This window comes from Giraffa tippelskirchi, chromosome 9, assembly GCF_054371585.1.
Source record: "Giraffa tippelskirchi isolate mGirTip1 chromosome 9, T2T-mGirTip1v1.2.pri, whole genome shotgun sequence".
Taxonomy (NCBI): Eukaryota; Metazoa; Chordata; class Mammalia; order Artiodactyla; family Giraffidae; genus Giraffa; species Giraffa tippelskirchi.
The window spans coordinates 96,125,420-96,138,493 of record NC_137283.1 but is presented as its reverse complement, the minus strand read 5'-3'; the positions used below and the strand labels follow the sequence as shown (position 1 = coordinate 96,138,493).

The following is a 13,074-nucleotide window of genomic DNA, read 5'->3' as shown; positions in this document are numbered from 1 at the left end:
AGTTCACTGTGGTCCAAGGGCAGGGACTGGCACCTCTGTGGTCAAGGTAGTCATCTTGCCAGGTGACTTCCTGCTTTGCATTGGTCCATTCTCCTTAGGATAGAGTCTAATCTTCTTACACAGTTTACAGGGATCTGCTTCTGTTTCTTCTTCCTTGGTGTTAAATTTTTCTTGGTGCCAAAGACTTTAAATAGCCTTTTGAAAAGGAGGTTTAAAGGAGATGAGTGGGGAGGAGAGAGGTAGGGTGGGAGTCAGAGAGGTTTGGGAGGTTGAAAAACCCCATAAACAACAACATTTTTAAAAAATAACAAAATCATCAAAATGTTATTCTTTGACTTGTAATTGGATAAATATAGAGACATCAAACAGGAAGGATAATTGTGTACCTAAAGATAAAAATCATGCTAAATAAATGTGTATCACATACTTTGATTTGTATATTTGAGTTACCAAAGTATATATCTTATTGAAGCAACTCTGGTTTCTTAAAAGCTTATTGTGAAACATGCAAGACATAGACATAGAAAGTATATTATGATGTAACCCTTACACCCAGTTATATACTATAAAATAAAATAATGCCAAATTGCTTAAAGCCCAAGGTGCTCCTCTTTGATTTTATCTCCCTGCCTTCACCTGAACAGTTACCAACATTATGAACTTGGTGACACCTCCTCAGGAGATAAACTAAGAATACATTTTCATTCTGTCATTTTCCTGATAGTCAAATGACCACTAATCAGGATTAGTATAATGTTGATTTATTATTTGACACTATGAGAAATTCTCAATTTTGAAAAAGCTTAAAACGTATTTTTATACAAACAGTAAAATGAACTTTAGAAGATGGCTTAAGCCTTGCAGGAGAAGTAAATTCTCATGTAAACCAGACAGTCTGGGCATTATAATAAAAGATAAAGCTTATGAGCTAAACTAAAGCTCTTGCTTTGACTGGTGTTCCTAATTACATGCCATTTCCTTATTCTCATGGTGTCTAATACGGTATTTTGTGCTCAGAACGATTTTTTTCCAGGGTTAAGCCTCTTAGGCTAAGATACCAGTCTTCCTTGTGAATGCTGCAGTTCATTTGGTAGAAGGGCTGTGCTGTTTATACAGGTGAGCAGGGCCAGTCCAGACACTGAGCTAGTTGATGAGAAGGGGAGAAGATGGGACATAATTCCAGAAGCACATCACCAGATATTAATAAAGTCCATTGTTCCTCCACATGGTACTCCTTACTCATCCAATAACTTAAATCCTGGTCACGTTAAAATCACTCTGTCACTGGAAGATATCTAACATTTTCTGTAAGACAGGAGTACTTGGTCTTGCACAGATTTAGCTTCAATAGTTTTAGTATTCACAGTGAAATATTTCAGCTTTATAGTATAAAGAGATGCAATTATTTTTTACCAGATTATTTATTCCCCTCTTTTTGAAAGTCTCAATTACATTTTGATTCATTGATCATTTCTGAAACAAATATACAGTTCTCGAGACTCTGAAAGTTCCATTTTTGCCTTTGGAGAAAAATAATTTTCAGTTTCATAATCACAAAGCATTAACATAAACATCCACAGCAGCTCCTTTGAGACACCATTGCATCAGGTGTTGGGAAGTCACTACAAATAAAATTTAATCCTTTTATCCAGGAAATCCAAGTATCTCCTTGTGGATGCAAGCAGATCCCACTGTGCCTGCTATTTCTGGGTCCTTTAAACCAAGAACACTTCAAAGGCTGGGATTATCTCAAAAGACACATTTAACTCAAACATCCATTGAGTTTCTCTAAACTTGTAACTCTCCAGCCTTTCAATTCCCTTGCATGAGACAAAGCAGTGTCCTGGAGCCTCTGCCCTCCCTACAAGGGTCAACGCAATCCTGTAAGCTGGACCAGATCAATCAAATGACCGGCTTCCCAGATTACAGAAACCCATGTTGAGTTCCAGTGGGAAGTGCCTCCCGGATCCAGTGCTCCTATTCTCCATCACGGCTATCCCACTGTCCCGCAGCCCAAGCTTCTCGATGACAGGTTCAGTGCCATTAGTATGAGCCTGGTCTTACTCACCAGCTCCTTGCCTATATCTTCCCTGCTTCCATTTCTGGTATTGATTAAACAGGCCCTGTCTTTTACTGTTAAAGTTTCTTTCTTCCCCTCTGTGGGCAACAGGCTTTTCAACTAAGGCTACCCTGGTATGGCTCACACAGTAAAGAATCCGCCTGCAATGCGGAAGACGCAGGTTCGATTGCTGGGTTGGGAAGATCTCCTGGAGAAGGGCATGGCAACTCACTGCAATATTTTTGCCTGGAGAATCCTCATGGACAGAGGAACCTGACAGGCTATAGTCCATGGGGTCACAAAGAGTTGGACACATCTGAGTGACTAAGCACAGCACAGCAGATAAACCAGTGGGCTGTCCAGGTTAGATTTGGATTTTTTTTTTTTTTTTTTTAGTATAAATATATCTCAGTTATTTCACAGGTCATATTCCAGCTAAAATTTTGTTATTTGAAAATCAGTTTTTTTGTCTGATTCAGGCAATTTTGTTCTCTTTTTTTCTGAATCAGGCAATCCTACTTTCAATTAGCTTTTGATAGCCCAGACCCCAAGAGACCACTGTACTTTTGGCCCCTGAATGTTAGCCAAGCTCATTCAAGTTTGTAGCACCCTCTGTTGGGAAGCCAGACCACGTTTTTGACTTGAGCTCTGCTCTGAAGCTGTGAGCAGTGAGCAAAGGGTAGTTCTGGAAGAAACCATAAGATGATAATGGGGAATAGTGAGTAAATCCATTATATGAAGCATGGGGTATTTTGAAGAACTGGGCCACACATTTTTCCATCAGTTATTTTATATTTTAGGAATTTTTACAGTCATATGAAGTCACTTATTGTTCAATTAATTTTGAAATCATGACACCCGTGCTTTATTTATTCTTCTCCATAATGAATATACATCAAACGATTACAAAATTCTTTTGTAACTTGGATCCTAGAAAATGTCAACTATCTTTAAAGTCTTGTTTTGTAGCTTCTTGAGGGTTATAAGATCAAAAGATAGAAACAAGATATTATTTTCTAGTGATTAGTGTTTGTGGCACAGTAGTAAAGAATCCTCCTGTCAATGCAGGAGACACAGGTTCAATCCCTGGGTCAGGAAGATCCCCCGGAGAAGAAAATGGCAACACACTCCAGTATTCTTGCCTGAAAAATTCTATGGGCAGGGGAGCCTGGCAGGCTACCATCCATTGGGTTGCAAAGAGTCAGACATGACTGAGTGAATGAGAAATAGACAATTTGAAACTTCTAATTGGAGAAAATTACTACTAATTGGAGAAATGGCTACTGTTTTTCATTAAAATGCTATTTTTTAAATTAAATTTTGCTTCTTCGTGAGAGTCCTTCAGATCTTTTCCATACTAACTTTTCCACAGTAATTTGACAGGCACTTGCTGCAGAGTTGCTGAGGTGGGGGGAAGTATTTATAGTAGATATGTCTTTCACCCTTTGGAATCAAGTAGTACGAAAATGGACAGCTAGCAGGTTGACTGAGCCAAATGCAAATTTTAAGGGCAGCGTACCCTGGCCTGTATGTTACGGACAGCTTTGCATCTGGTAGCCAACATAAAATTCCTCATCAGTTTCTTGAAATGTGAGGAGGAACTTGCATAATCCACTGAGTGGAAAACAGAAGGCATATTCTGGCCTATTCAAGGTATATTCTTCCTTGAATTGTAATTTTGGTAGACTCAGGACAATTGTTAGCTGGGTAAAGCAGAAATGTGGAGCCAGAAAATCTCTCTCTGAGATGCTGCTGGGCTCCGTTCTCCGGAAGGGCCTATCTCTTTCCCACACAGGGTTGCAGGAGAGACATGCCCTTGACCGTGACTCTGGCAGCTTGGCTGCAGGTGCAGAAAGTGATGGTGCAGCCTCCAGTGCTCAGACTGGAGGGAGAACATTCACAAGTCAGAGAGTTCCTGGTCAACTTCTGGAGAAATTTGCTGTTGAGGAGTGATGCCTGGTTTCAGACACAAGGCAATATTCTGGCCACAAGGAGAGCAACCAGAACCAGCAAAACAGAGTAACAGATGGCTGTTCAGCATGGAAGTGTCTGAGGCAGGCTTCATAGCTCAATCCTGCAGAATGATCCCACTTGTGTGTCAGATATGAGGGAGTTATGAGGTGTTGTGACTCACGGATCATATGGGAATGAACTTCTGGCACACCATGTCCCAGGGAGCTTGGCTGATAAAGCTGAGGGGCTGCAGAGGTCAGTGGGGCAGCACAACCAACTTGAGCATCTGGAAGCTGCAGGGAGAGTGGTTCACAAAGTCTCAGGTTTGAAGCATGATAGAGAAGAAGCTTAGGCAGAAAATACTAGCTTACATCAAAGGATGGAAACTGACAGCCCAGCAGATGTTTTGGGAGCTTAGTAATGGTTATCCACTCCAGTATTCTTGCCTGGAGAATCCCATGGACAGAGGAACCTGGTGGGCTACAGTTCAGGGGGTTGCAAAGAGTCAGACACGACTGAGTGACTAACACACACACATACACATAGTGTGGAAAGAAATCAGAAGATCTGAGAGTTAAATATGCTTCACATTTGTCACAGTTACCAGCACTCCCTATGGCCTTACACAGGCTGCTTCACATTTTAAGATACCCTGCTGCTGGGTCCCTAATGCCATCTGAATCTGGAAACTCTGGTGGACACCTTACTTTTGTTTTGATTGACCTGGGAAGCTGAGAAGGGCTGGAATCTTCAGAAGCAGATTGGATCCAGCTGTGAGAAGCTGGATCAACCAGAGGTAGAGAAGGTAAAGTAGCTGCTGACATTGCTAAAGGGAAACCTGTCATCAGAACTACTATCAAATACGTCTGGTTACTCTGACACAGAAACCAGCTAAGCTTCATGTCAACTGATGAAACCAAGGCCAATTACTCCTAATTACAGGGAACCAACAGACACATCTTTTCGCCTTTTCTTACTGTTCATGGGGTTCTCAAGGCAAGAATACTGAAATGGCTTGCTATTCCATTCTCCAGTGGACCATGTTTTGTTAGAACTCTCCACCATGACCCATTCATCTTGGGTGGCCCTACACAGCATGGCTCATAGTTTCATTGAGTTAGACAAGGCTGTGGTCCATGTGATCAGTTTGATTAGTTTTCTGTGACTGTGGTTTTCATTCTGCCCGCCCTCAGATGGATAAGGATAAGAGGCTTATGGAAGCTTCCTGACGGGAGAGACTGACTGTGGAGGAAACTGGGTCTTGTTCTGATGCTGACAAAGGTCCATCTAGTCAAAGCTATGGCTTTTCCAGTAGTCACGTATGGATGTGACTGTTGGACTGTAAACAAAGCTGAGCAGAGAAGAATTGATGCTTTTGAACTGTCGTGTTGGAGAAGACACTTGAGAGTCCCTTGGACTGCAGGAGATCAAACCAATCCATCCTAAAGGAAATCAGTCCTGAATATTCATTCCAATACTTTGGCCACCTGATGTGAAGAGCTGACTCATTGGAAAAGACACTGATGCTGGCAAAGATTGGAGGCAGGAGAAGGGGACCACCGAGGATTAAATAGTTGGATGGCATCACCAACTCAATGGACATGGGTTTGAGCAAGCTCTGGGTGTTGGTGATGGACAGGGAAGTATGGCGTGCTGCAGTCCGTGGGGTTGCAAAGAGTCGGACACCACTGAGTGACTGAACTGAACTGAACAGACATTTTGTAAGGACTCTAGGTTGTATTCTATACTTATTTGAGTGGAAGAAAACTAGATAAGCAAGCTTTCCAGAGATTGCACAACACCCAAAGGTTTATCTTACCTATGAGGTCATTGGATGACATCTTAAATAGGTTGAGGAAACCTGTTTTGGATGAAATTTAGGTGCTCCTAAAGGGATGCTAAAGGATGCCCTTTAGGTTACAGCATCAGTTTGAAAAGCCACAGTTATCACCTGTAATGGTCACTATCCCAGAGGATTCTGTTTGAATTTACAGACCTGTGCCAATCTGAAACCAGAAAACATGACCTTAGCAAAACAACCCTGAAAATGAGGCTTTTGCAAATTAATCCTCTAATAGCTCAGATAATTTAGCTACAATGTATTATACTGCTGCTGCTGCTGCTAAGTCGCTTCAGTCGTGTCCGACTCTGTGCGACCCCATAGATGGCAGCCCACCAGGCTTCTTCGTCTCCAGGATTCTCCAGGCAAGAATATTGGACTGGGTTGCCATTTCCTTCTCCAGTGCATGAAAGTGAAAAGTGAAAGTGAAGTCGCTCAGTCATATCTGACTCTTCGCGACCCCATGGGCTGCAGCCTACCAGGCTCCTCTGTCCATAGGGTTTCCCAGGCAAGAGTACTGGAGTGAGGTGCCATTGTCTTCTCCGATGTATTATACAGTGGTGAGCTAAAAAGGAACCAAAAGTTGTCTAGCACAGGGTCTACATTGGTTTTCAATAAATATTTGGTGAAAGAATAAATGAATTTTCAGAGAACTGAAACTGCATTCCTATCTTTAAAAAACATTTTGTTTTTTTCAAACTTCATCCGAGGATTGTCCGTGACTTACTAGAATGATGTTTAAAGTACTCTTTGTATCCGTAAGAGTGTCATCTTAAAAATCTGTCAACAAAGATCCAGCTGGACAGTTTCAAGACTTTCTTCTACTACATAATCCTCTCTAGTAAGCCAGAAGATAAACAGTTTGGGAAAGGCACTTGAATGTTTGTAACTGTAGCCTAAAAGGAAGTGACCCAATGGATATCTAAGGAAGGCACTTTCAAAGGATGATTTAACTGAACTGCAAAAGAAATCCTAGAAAATCAATTTATAACATACAGTCAAATGTCAAATACAATTGCTTTTAAGAATCTAAAATATTTCACTGGTATATTATGTGGTCTATTTCCACTTAAAAATACTCACTTACAGTTGGAACACGTAGGGATTTTTTTTTTAACTCCACAAGTTTTACCTTTCTTCCACTTGTTCTCAATGGTGGCCTCTTGGAGCATTTAATGTGTGCTGGACATTGGGGCTATAAGCAGGGCAAACATATGTACGACTTCCATGTGCTTTTTGTACAAAATTTACTTCAAACTTTCATGAAGTTTAGCTAATTATGTTCCATTAGAACAAACCTAGGTCCTATTAGCTGACTGGTAACAGATATGATGTAATAACAGGATTCTCAATATTTTGGAGAATGAAAATGAAAGAGATTCAAGTTTGAGCAGTTGGTATGAAAATATGTTATAACTGAAATTATATGCCACAAAGTAAGAGCAATGAAGCAGAACTGAAATTGTTCTTATCTAACGATGAGACATCAACAGGATGACATTTAGTCACAAGCATATTCACTGCCACGGACAAGCCTGGATATGCTGCCTTTATTTACAGAGTGACAAGTCTGGAAATTCAGCATAACATTAGTTTTCTACATGTTTTTCTCTTGAAGTATCTTCAGTTTTACAGGCTCTTTAGTATTGTATTTGGGGGGGACTCATTTGGGGGCTAGTGGAGAAGGCAATGGCACCCCACTCCAGTACTCTTGCCTGGAAAATCCCATGGACAGAGGAGCCTGGTAGGCTACAGTCCATGGGGTCGCTAAGAGTCAGACACGACTGAGTGACTTCAATTTCACTTTTCCCTTTCATGCACTGGAGAAGGAAATGGCAACCCATTCCAGTATTCTTGCCTGGAGAATCCCAGGGATGGTGGAGCCTGGTGGGCTGCCATCTATGGGGTCGCACAGAGTTGGACACGACTGAAGCGACTTAGCAGCAGCAGCAGCAGTTGCTTATAAAAACTTCTGCCCAGGGAATGAGCATTCAGTTGGTGATTGTGTTAAAAATAGCTGAGGTTCATATACATCCATCCAGACCTTCACACACACACACACACACACACACACACACATACACACACCCTCTTAAACCATTTATGGAATCTTTTTCCCTGAGTTGGTCCTTAATGATTATTTTAATCTAGTTTCATCTGCACAGCTATAGCGGAACTATTGACACATAGAATGAAGTGATCCAGGCAAGTCTTTTCAGTGAAGTCTTATTTAAAAGTAGGAAACAACTTTGCAAAGTAAAATAAAATAACTAAGAAATTAATTTAATATAGATCTGTGATACAAAATAATAATTAAAAAATATATAATATGTATTATAAATTTAACAAAAACTGTCAGGCTAATAATTTAATGTAATCACCTTGAGTACATTTACTTCTCTGAAAGAAAGGAGAGAGCAGTTCAGTCACCTAGACTGCATGAAATAGGGTCTCTGGGAAGCATTTGTTCATCAAGGGGATAGCTGGATCAATTTCCCATTACTGGTTTCTGTGAAGGTGTGATATTACCAGTAATACAATACTAAGATGAAATGACAATTTGTCAACTACTTCTGCAACACCTCATCTATGCAATACTATTAAAGACCATACCCTTATCTGTAGTGCTACCTATATAGGAAAAAAAAGAGAGAGGGAGAAAAAAACAAAATAAACCTCTGGATGAAAGAATCTTGCCTATTAACTATCACAATAGAGACTATAAATGATAATTTGGGATGAAGAATAATGAAAAGGATAAATGTGTATGTAAATCTAGAGCAACAATTGTCAAACTTTAGTGTAAATTATAAAAGCCTGAAAGGCTGTTCAGGGGACAGTTTGAGATCCCTCACCAGGATTTCTGATTCAGTATGTCAGGGCTGGGAAGTTACATTTTTAACAACTTCCCAGATGATGCTAATGGTACTGGCCTGGGGCACCTACTTTGAGAAACACTGAGAAATATTGGTTGTAAAACAATGATGTCTTGTGGGACTTAAAATTTGTATAGAGTTAAAATCGATGTATATACAGACAGTTATTTTGTGGCAGTGGTAGCTTTCCTGCTCATTAGGAAAAACATAGCCTTTTCAATAAATAGTCTCAGTAAATGGTGCTGAATCAATTGGATATTCACATAAGGAAGAAAACCAATGCTTGATCTTTCCCACACCCTGCACTAAACTCAGTCTCAGGTGGACCGCAGGAGGTCCAAGTGTGAAATGCAAAAGAATAAAACAACTAAAAGGTAATATCAGAGAATAGCTCAGTGACCTAAAACATTCTTGAGTAGGACACAAAAACACTATATGTAGGAAAAAATAAAACTACGCTAAAATTTTAAATTACGTTAATCAAAAGGCACTATTAAAAAGAGTAAAAAAACAAGTCACAGACTGGAAGAAGATAGTTGTAACATATATAACTAACAAGGGATTCATATTCTGAATCTATAAAGAACTATAACTATAATACACAATCCACTCTAAAAGTGGGCAAAATTCTCAAAATGATACCTCACAAAAAAGGTTATACAAATGGTCAAATGTATGGAAACTTCATAACCTCATTAGCAATCATGGAAATATATATGAAAACCACTATGAAATTCTCCTGTTTAAAATCAAAACATGGTTTTAATTAAAATACAGTTAAAATGATAGACAATAATAAGAACTTATGAGAACTGTGTTACAGTGAGCAACCTTACATACTGTTGGAGGCAGGGTGAAATGGCGCAATCATTAGGATATAAATAGTTTGGCATTGTTTACTGAATTTGATAGCATCCTCTGGTGGCTCAGCAGTAAAGAATCCATCTGCCAATACAGGAGACATGGGGCCCATCCCTGGGTTGATGGCAACCTGCTCCAGTATTCTTGCCTGGGAAATTCCATGGACAGAGGAGCCCGACAGGCTACAGTCCATGAGGTTGAAAAAGAGTTGGACACAACCGAGTAACTAAGCAACAATGATAACAACTGAATTTGAAAATGTATATTCCACACGACCCAGCAATTTCATTCCTAGGTTATGTCCACATGCACTAAGAAACTTGCACCAGAATGTTCATACATCACAACTCCTAATAGTCTCAAAGAGAAAACAACACAATTTTCATGAACAGGAGAATGGATAAGAATATCATTTGTAAAATGGAATTCTATGTGTCATCACTGATTATGGATGAAATAACTACATGCAACCAGTTAGGTGAATCTTACAAACATAATATTGAAAGAAAGTGACCAATCACAAAATCACATATGAATGATTATATTTATTTAAGTCAAAGAAAAAAGACTAATTTGTAGGGCATAGTTACTTAGTTTGCAAAATTTTAAAGAATGACAAGTGATTTGAAGTGATTATTTTCAAAATGAAGATAGAATGGTTTCGTTTTTTGGGAAGCAAAGCCAGTAGTTATGAGGGGAGGATAAGGGGGCTTTTTTGGGTACCTGCAATGTTCTATTCCTTAAACTGGGTGGGTGTTTACTTTATAATATGTCACTGAATTGTACATCTCGTTTTGTGCCTCTTATGGTACGTATATTTTATTGGACAACAAATGGGATAAAATGCTTTAAAACAAAAACCACTCTCTCCATTTTAGTATAACAGTAAAGCAAACTGTCCTTTTGGTTGCTTGAAAACACCTGAAGTCCTTAATTTAATCATTTTCCAATTATGATTTAATTATTCCTGTTGCTTAGTTAATTTATTTTCATATTGCAGTTTCTATATTGCTGTAGTCCATGGGGTGGCAAAGAGTTGGACATGAATTAGTAACTGAACAACAACAGTTTTTACATTACTTTCCATTAATTTGTCAAAGTGAGTTAATTTTGAATGAGAATTAAATGCTCTGGATAAATATCTTGTTTCATTCTAGAAGGCTTTACATATTTATTTTGGCTTCAGAACTGATATCAAATGTACAAGGGAGACAGAATAAAAGTACAATCATTGAAGGACTTAGTAGTTTGTAAATACAACTAACTGACCAACTCCAACAATGCTAATGCATGACAGAAGTGATCTATATCATATACTGATATGTTGAAATGAACCTTTTTGAGGCAATTGTATTATTGATATATAATGAAAACATCATCACTAAATATGGGTTATACCATTTCAATGGTTTTATTTTATAAATTCTTCTCTAAAAATATAGTTTAATATTTCCATCTCAGAGAACAAAATTAAGCAATTTTAAGCACCTTGAAGGATTTGAGATTTAACCCTTCCTGCAAGCCAACTAGTTAGATGGCCACAGTTTCATGGATGCAAAAGTCCTGGGTTACAGATGAAAGACTCCGACTCAGCAAGTGGTCTGAGCATCAGCATATTTGGGGCTGGTTTTCTGAGCCCAATTCCCACAAGCATACCCAGTGGGAGGCGTTACAGGAGAGTAACTGTTGAGTTGAAGGAGACCAAATAAATCTGCTTGCCCTCTGTTCAGGAGAGAGACAATATCTCTCTTCCTCTAAAGCCCTAAGCAAACCAGTCCTTCCTTCAGATGGAAGTACTATCTGCAGCTTCTAAGGCTCTTCCAAAGCTGCTCACTATGCGCACAGCCTTGAAAAGATGGTCTCAAAAAAAGGATAGTTAGTGCCTTGCTCATAAGACATGAAGAAACATGAGACCCGTGGAGAACTGTGTCTCCTTATTGGTGATAGTTAAAACCTCTCTATGCATTTGATATGAATCATTTTCCTCAGTTAGAAATTGCAACCTGAATACTGTCCTACATTGAATTTTTCAATTTTTTTTGAAATAGAAACCCAAATATTTTAACAATTCATGTTGCACTCAGAATACTTTTAAGAGTCATAAACACATAAAGTCCTAGAAGGACTTTGAATATATATAGTGCATATATATAAGATATATAGTGCTAAGTGCTGTGTGCTAAGTCATTTCAGTGGTATCCAACTCTTTGCGACCCTATGGACTGTACCCTGCCAGGCTCCTCTATCCATGGGACTCTCCAGGCAAGAATACTGGAGTGGGTTGCCAAGCCCTCCTCCAGGGGATCTTCCCACCCAGGGATCTAACCCTTTCTCTTAAGTCTCTTGTATTGGCAGGTGATTTTTTTTTTTTACCACTAACACCACCTATATGTATATATGTGTACATATATATACATATAGATGTGTGTGTGTTTATATATGGTTTATTTTCACCTCCCTTATTCTTTGAGGATAATGACTATCTGTATGTACAATTTTTCTTATTCTGGTCCCTGCTTTACTTTGCGTTGATTTAATTAATAAAGTGGTATACAGGTGTGCCACCCCTCTTCTTTCTCTTTGTCAGCACCATCACCATGAGAGGAATAACAGAAAGCCTGTTTCTTTAATCTGAAGGTTCTAATAGTCATCACATACAAAGTTTTCTTATCTTCAAGACCACCCAGCCATAGACTCTAGGACAATGACTCACACCCAGTGGAGCTCAGTAGATATTTATTGCACTGAGTTAACCTGAACTCAGGACCTCATTCGATACTTTATAAGCCAAAAGTTTATAAAGTGACAGGCTCAGTAATACATGCTATGCTTTGAAAATGCAAAACATTCATTTTTCTCAAACCCTTAGACAGTCATCTTAACCTCAAAGACTTCTGTTCAATCATGATGATTCTAATATACAGACGTATCAAACTGAGGGAACTATCAAATGCATCTCCAGAAACATGTTTTATTGTGAGATGAGAAGTCAAGGAGTGCCTGTTTTTCCTTCCTCTAAAAACGGGGCCCCCCACCCCCACCCCGGGCTCATTTCCATCCTCTTCAATAGGAATTTGGCAGCCAGAGTGGTTGAAATACTATTCATATAAGTTCCTCCGGAGGCTTAATCATCAGCCCAATGCTGTGCAACCACTCTGGTCTTTTCTAAATTCAACATTTCTGTCAATAACAAATGCGGAAAGTACAAAATGTTTCCCTACTTCTTCCACATCAAAATTACCTCCTACAGGAACTAGAAAATGTTGTGTCGCTGAATTACCATCTACAACAGCCACTCGCCGCCGGGCAGCTCAAGGGTCTTGCACACAAAGGGTGAGAGAGGGGCGTGGGGAGGCTGCGGGGCGTCGCTACTCGGCCTGGCCCCGCGATGCCCGTCCCGAGTAGCCAGCCCGGGAGCGTGGGGACCAGGAGCAGCCTAAACTTGGGGCTCGGGATATCTGAATGCCACGGAAATTGCGGTCCTA

General features: G+C 39.6%; 1 protein-coding gene across 2 annotated transcripts in view; it reads left to right on the top strand.

Moving 5' to 3' along the window:
- The window catches only part of CLVS2 (clavesin 2), a 181,533-nt gene that overhangs the window by 47,774 nt on the left and 120,685 nt on the right, over nt 1–13,074 (top strand). The window lies entirely within an intron of this gene.